Genomic DNA, 12122 nt, shown 5'->3' with positions numbered 1-12122 from the left:
TTGCAAATAAATATCTATCACTGATCTCAGCAGTTGGGAAATGGCAGAAGTTGAAGATCATCCTTAGCTGCATAATAAGTTCAAGGGCAGCCTATGCTGTCTGAGCCGTGTGTGTGTGTGTGTGTGTGTGTGTGTATGTATGTGTGTGTGTATGTATGTGTATATACATATATATATATGTGTGTGTATGCATGCATGCATATGATTTTTTAAAACTTACTTGAAAGAGAGAACAAGGCAGACAGAGAAAGACTGGGTCTCCAAGGCCTCCTGCCACTGCAAATGAACTCCAGACACATGTGCCACTTTGTGCATCTGACTTTATGTGGGTACTGGGGCATTGAACCCAGGCTGTAAGACTTTGCAAGCAAGCACCTTTAGTCTTTTAGCCAACTCTACAGCTCTGAGACACTGTCTCTTAAAAATTTAAGCTGGGCATGATGTCACATGCCCTTAATCATAGCACTGAAGCTGAGGTAGGAGCATTGCTATGAGTTTGAGGCCAGCTTAGGAGTAATTCCAGGACATCCCAGGCTAGTAGAGCAAAATCCTACCTCAAAAAATCAAAACAACAACAATAATAATAAATAAATAATAAAAGCCAGGCTTGGTGGCACATTCCTTTAATCCCCAGCACTCAATAGTAGGAGGGTCACTGTAAGTTCAAGGTCAGCCTGTGCTATAATTTGTTTACATAGACATTTCTAGAAAATACAGGTTATATCATGCTTTACTCAGCACAGTAAGTTATACTCCTGATGAGGTAAGCCCTTTAAGGCAGTATGCATCTATAAAATTTATTAGAAAATTTCAAAGACAATTATGATTGTTTTGCAAGATGCAAGAATAAAAGTGATATTTGAGGCTGGGTGTGGTGGCGCACGCCTTTAATCCCAGCACTCTGGAGGCAGAGGTAAGAGAATCACTGTGAGTTAGAGGCTACCCTGAGACTCCATAGTGAATTCCAGGTCAGCCTGGGCTAGAGTGAGACCCTACCTTGAAAAACCAAAAAAAAAAAAAAAGGTGATATCTGATATGTAAGTAGAACATAGACTTTGAAGATTTCCAACAGAACACATGTTGCACTTACTTGGTATTGAATTGGTATAAGGAAAAATGTTGTTATAACATAAACTCTGAGGTAGTTTGTATGGAAACTTCATAAAGGCAAAGTACTAATTCTGGGGACTGTTGTCAAAGAAGAAAACTTCTAGCATCTCCTTTTGGCATATTTAGTTTTGGTGTTTTGTATTGATAGTGTGTCACTGTGTAGTCTAGGCTAGACTGGAATTAAATATATACTCAATATATACTCAGACTGGCCTCTGACTGCCGATTCTCCTATCTTAGCCTCACAAGTGCAGGGATTTTAGACATGTGCTTGAACCATATTGAATTTTATAGTTGTTACATACTTCTCTCAACTCATATTTTTGGAAAAAGAGAAATGTCTTTCTCTTGACATTTTTCTGTTCACATTTAGAAATGCAATTTAATTTAAAACTTACCTTGGAAAAAAAATAATTTATGGAATTTATAGCACACTGTTTTACCTGACACTCTTAGAAATTCTGGACTAGTCTGCAGTCATGCCATCCCACCCTGAGTGCTCCCAAACTCATCTGATGTCAGAACCTAAGCAGGATTTGGCCTGCTTAGAACTTGGGTGGGAGAAATACTTGATTTGTTGAATTTATAGTTCTTCAGATACACATAACTATTAGGTTTCAGAAGTCCCTTTCTGAACACTAATTAGGAAGAACAACCTCCCCAGGAACAAATTATCTTTTTGGTTGGCAGAGCAGTATCAGTTCTTAGCACACATGAAATCAAGCTACAAAACAGAACTATTCAAAGGTAAGGAATTTTCTTGGCTGTGAGCTGGGCGTGGTGGCGCACGCCTTTAATCCCAGCACTCGGAGGCAGAGGTAGGAGGGTTACTGTGAGTTGGAGGCCACCCTGAAATTAACATAGTAAATTCCAGGTCAGCCGGAGCTAGAGTGAGATCCTAACTCAAAAAAAAAAAAAAAAAAAAAAAAAAAAATTCTTGGCTGTGATGATTTTCTCTATTTTGTTTGTATTTCCATTTTCATAGTGTTCTGTATAAATTCAATTTAAGGAAATTGTTCTTTATTTTCTTCTTTACAAAACAGTCCAGTGTGGGGGTGTACACCTATAATTCTAGCACTCAAAAGGAAAAGGGAAGAGGATTGCCACAAGTTCAAGGCCATACATAATAAGCTCTGGAGCAGCCAAGGCTATACAGTGAAACTCTATCTGAATAAAATAAAATAGGTTGATGGCAATTTAAAAAATACTCTTCAGAGCCGGGCGTGGTGGCGCACGCCTTTAATCCCAGCACTCGGGAGGCAGAGGTAGGAGGATCACTGAGAGTTCGAGGCCACCCTGAGACTACATAGTGAATTCCAGGTCAGCCTGAGCCAGAGTGAGACCCTACCTCGAAAAACCAAAAAAAAAAAAAAAAAATACTCTTCAGGGCTGGAGAGATGGCTTAACGATTAAGGCATTTGCCTGCAAAGCCAAAGGATCCCGGTTCTATTCTCCAGGCCCCATGTAAGCTAGGGGTGTACGCATCTGGAGTTTGTTTGCAGTAGCTGGAGGCCCTGGTGCCCATTCTCTCTCTCCCCCCCCTCCCTCCCTCCCTTTCTCCCTCTTTCCCACTTGCAAATAAATGGATAAATACATTTTAAAAAATACTCTTGAGTCAGGTGTCGTGGTGCATGCCTTTAATCCCAACAGTGGGACCCTACCTCGAAAAAAAAAAATTGCTCTTGAGTTGGAGAGATGGCTTAGCAGTTAAGGCACTTGCCTATGGAGCCTAAGGACCCATGTTCGATTCCTCACTATCTACGTAAGCTAGATGCACAAGGTGACACATATGTCTGGAGTTCATTTGCGGTGGCTAGAGGCCTTGGAGCACCCATTCTCTGTCTGTCTGTCTGTCTGTCTGTCTGTTTCTCTCAAATAAATAAATAGATAAAATATTTAGGAAAAATCCTCTTATGAAGCTAGGTATGATAGGTACTGAGGATCTAACCCAGTGCATTGTCTATTTTGGGCAAGGGCTGTACCATCATTCACCTGGTGGATTGTTGAATGTAGCAGAAACACAAACGAAAGCCGGGCATGGTGATGTACGCCTTTAATCTCAGCACTCAGGAGGCAGAGTTAGGAGGATCGTCATGAGTTCAAGGCCACCCTGAGACTACATAGTGAATCCCAGGTCAGCATGGGCTAGAGTGAGACCCTACCTTGGTAAACAAACAAACAAACAAACAAAAATACAAATGAACTCGGGATATATTCAGTTGTGGATATATTCAGTTGTGGAGCACTTAATTTGTGGGCACAAGGCCCTGGGTTTGACTCTCCAGTACAAATACCATGTATAAGAAAAACAAAAGCAGGACAATATATGGGACATAATTTTACTTTAAAAAATCATTATTTGTCTGCTATAAAAATTAGCATACAATTAAATGGTCCTATATTGCTCTCTCTCTCTGCTCTCTCTTGGGACCCTGCTGTGTTGTCCAAGCAGAGCTTGTATTAGTGGATTCAGGTGATCCTCAGCCTTCTAAATAGCTGGGACAGCTTGTATTTATTGGTCTGTAGTCTAACTTCTTCCCTCTCCAGGTTTCATTTTATCTTCTCTGTGCTTCTTTGGTACCTTTTACTATTTACTATTTCATTAATTTTTTGTTACTGTTTTTCTTTGCTTTTTTTTTTTTTTGGAGGGTTTCACTCTAGCCCAGGCTGTCCTTGAACTCAAAAGGATCTCCTCCTACTTCTGCCTCCCAAATGCTAGGATTAAAGACATGCACCACCATGCCTGGTCAATATATTTATTTTAAATACTTTATTTATTATTAGGTAGAGAATGAGAATGAGCATGCCTCCTGACTGCAAATGAAATCCAAATGCATGTACCACTTGGTTCATCTGGCTTTATTGTGGGTACTGGGGAATTGAACACAGGCCATCAGGCATTGTAAATATGTGCCTTTAACTGCTGAGCCATCTCTCCAGCCCTCTTTTTTTCTTTTTTTTCTTTTCTTTCTTTCTTTTTCTTTTTTTTTTTTTTTTTTTAATTTGTTTTGGCTTTTTGAGGTAGGGTCTCACTCTAGCCCAGGCTGACCTGAAATTCACTATGGAGGCTCAGGGTGGCCTCGACCTCATGGTAATTCCTACTATCTCTGCTTCCTGAGTGCTGGGATTAAAGGCATACACCACCATGCCTGGCTCCTTTTTTTTTTTTTTTTTTTTTTTGAGACAGGGTCTCATGTAGCCAAGGCAGACCTTGAACTTTTAATTCTCCTGCCTCAGCCACCCAAATGCTAGGATTACAATGGTGTGCCACCTCACCCAATTTATTTGATGGAGTTCAGTCTCAGAGGTTTGTGCATAGTAGGTAACTGAGTGAATCCCCAGCCCTGTGCTATACATAGCAAGGTGGCTTGGGACTTAGGGCAATCTTGCTGCCTCTGCTTTCTGTGTGCTGGGGTTATAGGCATACAGCATTACATCATCCTTTTATCCACTGTTAAATCCCCAGTGCTAAGCACCCTTCTCGACTGCAAGCAGGTACTTATTATAACTGGCTTCTAAAAGAAAGAAAATACTGATATTTGACACAGTTTCTTCCCTCCAACTTCTATTTCTCTTCCTTATTTTAATCATGATGAAGCTGAGAGGAATGCTAATACAGAGAAAGGATTAAGAATTTGAGGTTTCAAGAGCTTGATTTATCATTTACTCTGTGTGTGTTGCCGGGGGGTGCGGAGGGGAGCTTCTACCTCTAGAATGTTGAGTGCTACGATTATAGCCTTACACCACCACACCAGGTTTATGGAATGCAAGGATAAAATCCAAATGACTTCGTGCATACTACATGAGCACTTTGCCAGCTGAACCACATCTTGCTTCCAGATTCCCCTTCTGATAGCTGGAGATAATACCTGTTTTTTACCTTGGGAGCAAAGAGGGGATGAGGGGAAAGGAGAGAAAAGGAAAGGAAGGAGGAGGAAAGGTAGAGGGAGGGAGAACCTCTTATTTTTAAGGAATTGTATGGTAATAGGTTGGATTTTTGCTGGTTTTTCTTGTGCTTGGCCATGGTTGATGAGTGCTCTATTACTATACTCCCAGCCTATAATAGGCTTTAAAAATATTTATGAATTTTTCATTAGCTTATAAGAAAACATATTTCATCATTACATCTTCAGGCCTATATGTCATTGTCCTTTGCTCATACCCGTACCCCCACCCTTCTCCCATCACCTTCCTCTCTTCCTCTTGCCACCTTATAACAACTTAGGGTCTGGGGACATGGCTCCACAGTTAAAGGTACTTGCTTCCTTGCAGAGTCTGTCAGCCTGAGTTCAATTCCACAGTACCCACATAAAGCCAGACCCACAAAGTGCCATATGAATCAAATTCATTTGCGTGGCAAGAGGCCTTGGTATGCCATTCTCTCTGTCTGTCTTGTCTGTCTCTTCCTTCTTCTGTCACCCTAATCAAGTAGCCCTGAATTTGGTTACATATTGAAGTTAACTGTTTGGGCAGATTACTTAGTCATATTTCAGAACCTCACTTTTTTGTCATGTCTAAAACAGAAGTATGTTGTCTCATAATGGATATTGTAGGAACTGGAGAGATGGCATAGTGGTCAAAGTCACTTGCTTGCAAAGCCTAAGGGTCAGGTTCCATTCTCCAGGACCCATGTAAAACTAGATGCACAAAGTGGTGCATGTGTCTGGAGTTTGTTGCAGTAGTAAGAGGCCCTGGCACGCCCATTGCCCTTCTCATCCTTTACCCTCCTTTCTGTTTGTAAATAAATAAATTTAATAAAGAAGCAGTGGTGTTGTAAGGATTTAATGACTTGGTCTAGTGAAGCTTTCTGGGGCTGTAATCATTGCATTTCTCAAGTGATTCTGGCTTTTGACTTAAAGGTGTTTGTAATTCTACCAGTTGTATATTCTCTGCCAAGCACATGTATCAAATATATAAGGCTAGTTATGATTTCTCTCTTACTGAGACAAATTCCTAAGGCATAAACATACCAAAGAATAAAGCTAACTTATTTAGTGAAATTAAAATAGCTCATTTTCTCCATATGTAGATGAACAGTTCAGTGCTATGAAATTCCTTTCCTACCAACAAGAAGAGTGCATTGAAAGATCAAGTGCTAAGGCTTGAACCCAGGCCTCAAAACATGCTAAGCTCTTGCTTTACTATAGAACTTCATCCCCAGCCTTTTCAGGTTTCTGTCCTTAGTAGCCTCACTTACATTAGTAATGCTGGCTATCCCGTCCTAATGTTCTCAAAACTGCCTTTCACTGATTTACTTCAAGCTTTCCTGATTAATGATAAAGAAACTGGATCTCATATATGTTAACTAACTAACATAGGTTATCCTGTTTTCATAGCAGTATGTTTTACCACTTTACAGTTGCTTCACTGAATGAGAGCTATGCAATGTGTACATCAATATACAAATGTGAGGAGTTAATATTATGAAGAAAGGTGCAAAATAACCCTTACGGCAAATGGCTTTATAGTGGATTTAAGAAGATATGATAGTCCAGACGTGTGGCTCACACCTTTAGTCCCAGTACTCAGAAGTAGGAGGATTACTGTGAGTTTGAAGCCAGCCTGAGACTACATAGTGAATTCCAAGTCAGCTTGGGCTAGAGTAAGACCCTACTTCGCAAAACAAAACAAAACAAAACAAAAAAGGAAAATAAAAGTGTGATAAACTGGGCATGAGGTAGGAGAATCACCTTGACTTCAAGGCCAGCCTGGGACTGTGTCTGAATTGTTCCAGGTCAGCCTTAGCTAGAGTGAGATCCTTCTTGGAAAATAAAACAAAACAAAAAGATGTGAGGGGCTGGAGAGATGGCTCAGCTCACCAGTTAAGGCACTTGCTTGCAAAGCCTAATGGCCTGGGTTCAATTCTGTATTACCCAGGTAAAGCCAGATGTATAAATTAGCATGTGTCTAGAATTCGTTTGCAGTGGCAGGAAGCACTGTCGTGCCATTTTCTTTCTCCCTCTCACCTTGCAAATAGTAAATAAAAATATTTTTTAAAGATGTGATATGTAAATACATAACAAAAGACACTAAATGTCAATGACTCATAGCCTTCAAAAAGCTACTAGAGGAGAAATAAAATACTAATTATAGTCCCCTCAAAAAAAAAAAAGCTACTAAATTTGGGCTGGAGAGATGGCTCAGAGGTTAAGACACTTGCCTGCAAAACCTATGAGCCTGGGTTTGATTCCCCAGTACCCATGAAAAGCCAGATGCACAAAGAGACACATACATCTGGAGTTCATTTGCAGTGACTAGAGACCCTGGTATACCCGTTCTCTTTCTCTCTCATTCTCTGCTTGCAAATAAATAAATAAATATTTTTTAAAGCTACTAAGTTCAATTAATGTAGGCATAGCGAATGTTTTTTACTTATTCTTTGGGGTCTTAGGTCTGGATTCTTTTTCGTTTTTATTTATTTGGGAGTGACAGACAGACAAAGAAAGAAGCAGATAGATAGAGAGAGAATGGGCACACCAGGGCCTCCAGCCAGTGCAAACGAACTCCAGATGCATGCGCCACCTTGTGCATCTGGCTTACGTGGGTCTTGGGGAATCAAGCTTTGAACCGGGATCCTTAAACTTCATAGGCAAGTGCTTAACCAGTAAGCCATCTCTCCAGCCCCTAGACTCTTTTTCTTGACATGTTGCTTTCCAGATTTAATCATATTGTATTCTAGATGGATGGATAGGGCATTGCTTAGAGCCTTGAGCATGTTAGGCAAGCATTCTGCTTCTGAGCCATAACCTCAACCCCCAGCACTTTTGAAAATTCCTGTTGTATGGTCTACACAATTTGTTTACCTTTCCATGAGCTGCTGAACATGTATGTTGTTTCCAACAGTTGTAGGCTATTATAAATAAAACTTCTGTGAACATTCAGATACACATTTATGTGTTGACATGAGTTTTTGTTTCTCTAAGGTAAATACCTAGAAGTGGAATTGCTGAGTCACATGGTAAGTATGTGTTCAGTATGTTTAACTTCATAAGAAATCACCCAACATGTTTTCTAAAGTATCTGTATAAGTTGGCTTTCCAAGTACCAGTGTTAGGGTCCTTGCCAGAATTTTGAATGGATCAGTTTTTGTTTGCTTGTTTCATCCTAGCTATTCAAGTAAATTTGTATATTGTCTTAGGGTTTTACTTTATACTTCTCTAATATTATTCATATTCATGTGCTTAGTTACCATCAACTTACATTCTTTAAGTAATTTTCAAATCTTTGGCTTTTAAAAATATAATTCTTCCCATCTTTACACCAGAATAAAGTATTGACACAAGAAAAAAAATATATAATTCTTATTGGGGGCTTTGGCAAATGAACAACCTACTGCAATTTATTGTTTTGGAGATAATGTCTCATGTAACATGGTCTGGCCTCAAAAGTTCCTGGGAATGATCTTGGTCCTCATACCACCACTTGGATTTTTGTAGTGCTAGGGCTCCAGGCCAGGGCTTTCTGCATGCTAGGCAAGTACTCTACCAACTGAGCTACATCCCTAGCCCTCTCGTTTATTTTGTTATTGTATTGTCTAATCTTATTATTTCATTCTGGATGTGAGTCCTTTATCACACGTACACATACTCCCTCACATATTTTCCCCCACACTATAGGTTTTATTTTCTTCACTGTAATTTTTGAAAAGCAGTTACATTTTATACTTTTTAACTTTAAAAAATTTATTTACATGAGAGAGTATAGGAATGCCTGAGCCACTTCGCACTACTAACTTCAGACACATGTGCCACTTTGTGCATCTGGTTTTACATGGGTACTGGGGAAATTAAACCCCAGACTTGTGCAGGCTTTGCAAGCAAGTGCATTTAATGGCTGAGCCATCTTCCCAGCCTACATTTTATACTTTAATACATAATTTAGTAACTAAAAGTAAAGTTTGGGGCCAAGCATGTTTTACATATCTGTAATCCCAGCATTGGAGAATTAGAAGATCTTTTACTTTTCTATTCATTTGTTTGTTTCTGTCTATCTACTGTATGTTCATGTATGAGTGTATATATGTGTATGGGCACACATGTGCCAAGGTGTTCATGTGGGTGAAGGTCAGAGGACAGCCTCTTGCCTGTCCTCCTCTGCTTTCACCGATGAGACAGGGTCTCTCATTTTGTTGCTATGTCTGCCAGACTGGCTAGTCCTTTAGCTTCCAGATCCTCCTGTCTCTGCCTCCTATTGCTGTAGGCACTTTGAGATCACAGACACTTTGCATCCAACTTTATGTGGGTGTTAGAGAAGGATCAAATTCAGTTCTGCAGGCTTGTAAGCAGGTACCTTTAACTGCTGAGCCACCTCCCCAGCCCTCAGAGGCCAGGAGGATCTCAAATTCAATGCTAGCCTGAGCTACACAGCCAAACCTTGTCTCAAAACACAATAGATAAAACAAAAGAAAAATAAAGTCTTTGTATTTTAACAAATATTTGCCTGATCCAAGATTATTAAGGTTTCTCTTATATACTCCTTTATAAGTTTTATCATTTTAACTCTTATATTTAAATCTATGATGTTTTGAATTAATTTTTACACATGGATTGAGGTGAATAGTAAAATTTACTTTTCTTGTATGCCAATATCCAATCATTTCCATATCCCTTATTGTAAATACTATTATTTCTCATAGAATTTTTTTTACTTCTGTTAAATATCAATTGAGTATAATAGAAGGTCATATTCAAGGTTCAGTTCTGTTGATCTATATGTTTATCCTCATGCCAGTGCTACACTGTCTTATTAATGCAGCTCATTGAAGGGCAGCCTTCTCCCAAGGGGCACTTGGCAATATCTGGAGACATGTTTGATTATCGCAACTGGAAGTGGGGAATTACCTGGTAAGCGTAGAGATGTAGAGGCCAGGGAAACTACTGGAACATCCTCTAATACACAGGGCAGTTTTTAGGTAGGATCCCACTTTAGCCTAAGCTGACATGGAATTCACTATGTAGTCTCAGGGTGGCCTTGAACTCACAGCAATTCTTCTACCTCTGCTTCCCTACCTGTGCTGGGATTAAAGGCAAGGGCCACTAAACTGGCTATATTCTTAATTTTTCTAATTTGCTTTTTTTATATTCTTAATTTCTAATAGACCACTATGCCCGGCTTCCTTATACTAACACTTAAAATTAGGAAGTGTAAGTCCTCAACTTTTATTAGTTTTCAAAATTGTTTTGTTATTTTGGGTCTATTAATTAATCACTTGATTGATTGATTGATTGATTTAGCAATTTCTCATATAGCCCAGCCTGTCCTGAAACTTATTTTGTAGTCAATAATGACCTTGACATTGTGATTCTTCTGCCTTCACCTCCCAAATTCTGGGTGTTATGGGAAAGCCCTTCTGGCTGATTTGACAGGTTAGAGGTTAGCACATACATTCATTCTAAGAAAGATTGTTTAGGGGCTGGAGAGATGCCTCAGTGGTTAAGGCACTTGCTGCAAAGCCTAACACCCAGGTTCAATTCCCCTGTCCCCACATAAAGCCAGATGCACAAAGTGGCACATGCATCTGGAATTTGTTTGCAGTGGCCAGAGGCACTGTCATGACCATATTCATTCTCTCTTTCCCTCTCTCTGCAAATAAATAACCTTTCTTTGTTGTTAAATATTTTTATTTATCTAGTAAAATGATCAAGTATGGTGCAAAGGGCCAGGCGTAGTGGTGTGTGCCTTTAATCCCAGCACTTGGAAGGCAAAGGTAGGAGGATCACAGTGAGTTCAAGGCCCTGAGACTACATAGTGAATTCCAGGTCAGCCTGGGCTAGAGGAAGACCCTACTTTGAAAAAAAAAAAAAGAATGGTGCAAAGGATGGGGAGTTTAAAATTATTTCCACAAACTGATTATATTCTCTATAATTCACTGTGTAGTCTCAGGCTAGCCTTGAACTCAAGAACTCACAGCAATCCTCCTACCTTTGTATGCTGATATTATAGCTGTGCATCACCAGGCCTAGCTCCAGGTTTCTTTTTTATTCAAAATTCTTTTGAAATCTGTCTACACAAATGTAGTTCATGTAATTTTAATTGATCACTCAAATATTACAGTAGGTTCATATCTGAGAATGAAATTTTATTTTATTTTCCATGTGTAGTGTATGTGGGGCCATATTATGCACATGTAGGCACAGATGCCCTTGCAGGCATGTAGATCCCCAAGGAGCATGCTGGGTGTTCTTCCTCTACTGCTCATCTGCATATTTCCTTGAGATGGAGTTTCTCTTAATTTGCATCCATATTATACTTTTGCTGGCATATCTCAGTGTGCTTATAAGTATAATATATGCTAGCCAAGGAAAAGTTTGAGTAAGAAAAAAAAAATCCTTGGATTTACTTCATTCGTTATGTATTTGAGGGGTTGGCAGATGGCTTAATGAGTAAAAGTGTTAGCTGTACAAGCAAAGGACCTGAGTTTGGATCCTAGCGCCCACGACAAAAGCTGAGCATGGTCTGGCAGCCCTATGACCCGTGCTGAATGGGTGGAGATGGGGCTGCTGGGGCTAGCTGTTCAGCCAGTCTAGCTGGAAAACCCTTGAGCTCCAGGTTCTGTAAGAAGAACTGTCTCAAGGAAGTAAGGTGGAAAGTTATAGAGAACATTGGATGTCCTCATTTAGCGTCTGCATGTGTGTACATGGGGTACTGACATCTGTACACACACATACATATACCACATGCTCCACACACACATACACACAAACAAATATCCCATGTATTTGAATGTCAACAGGTATGGTTTTGGACACTGGACACAACACATTATACAAAGCACAAATTTCTTGCTTCCCTGGAACTTCCAAAGCTTGACTTGCTGGCCCATGCCTATAATCCAAGCACTTTGGTGCATGAGGCAGGAGGATTTCTGGGAGTTCCAGGGCAGCCTGGGGTATGCAGTGAGACCTTGTCACAAAGCAAATAACAAGCACAAATAAAACCCCATACTTTCAAAAGGGGATTTTTTTCCCAGAGAAAAAATACACCATAGTTGATTAGTTGTACTCATGGGAACT

At 39.9% G+C, this 12122-nt stretch overlaps 1 protein-coding gene across 8 annotated transcripts in view; it reads left to right on the top strand.

The window, feature by feature from the left end:
- Tfdp2 (transcription factor Dp-2) overlaps nt 1-12122 on the top strand; it is a 207423-nt gene that overhangs the window by 110178 nt on the left and 85123 nt on the right. For 2 of the 8 annotated variants that reach the window (XM_045136283.1, XM_045136282.1), the window contains one exon: nt 8034-8068. The exons of the other annotated variants lie outside the window; for them this stretch is intronic. The gene's annotated coding sequence lies outside the window, so the exon portion shown is untranslated. The remainder of the gene's footprint in view (nt 1-8033; nt 8069-12122) is intronic. 8 annotated transcript variants of the gene reach the window in all.

This window comes from Jaculus jaculus, chromosome 17, assembly GCF_020740685.1.
Source record: "Jaculus jaculus isolate mJacJac1 chromosome 17, mJacJac1.mat.Y.cur, whole genome shotgun sequence".
Lineage (NCBI taxonomy): Eukaryota > Metazoa > Chordata > Mammalia > Rodentia > Dipodidae > Jaculus > Jaculus jaculus.
This window is presented reverse-complemented; position numbering and strand designations above follow the sequence as displayed.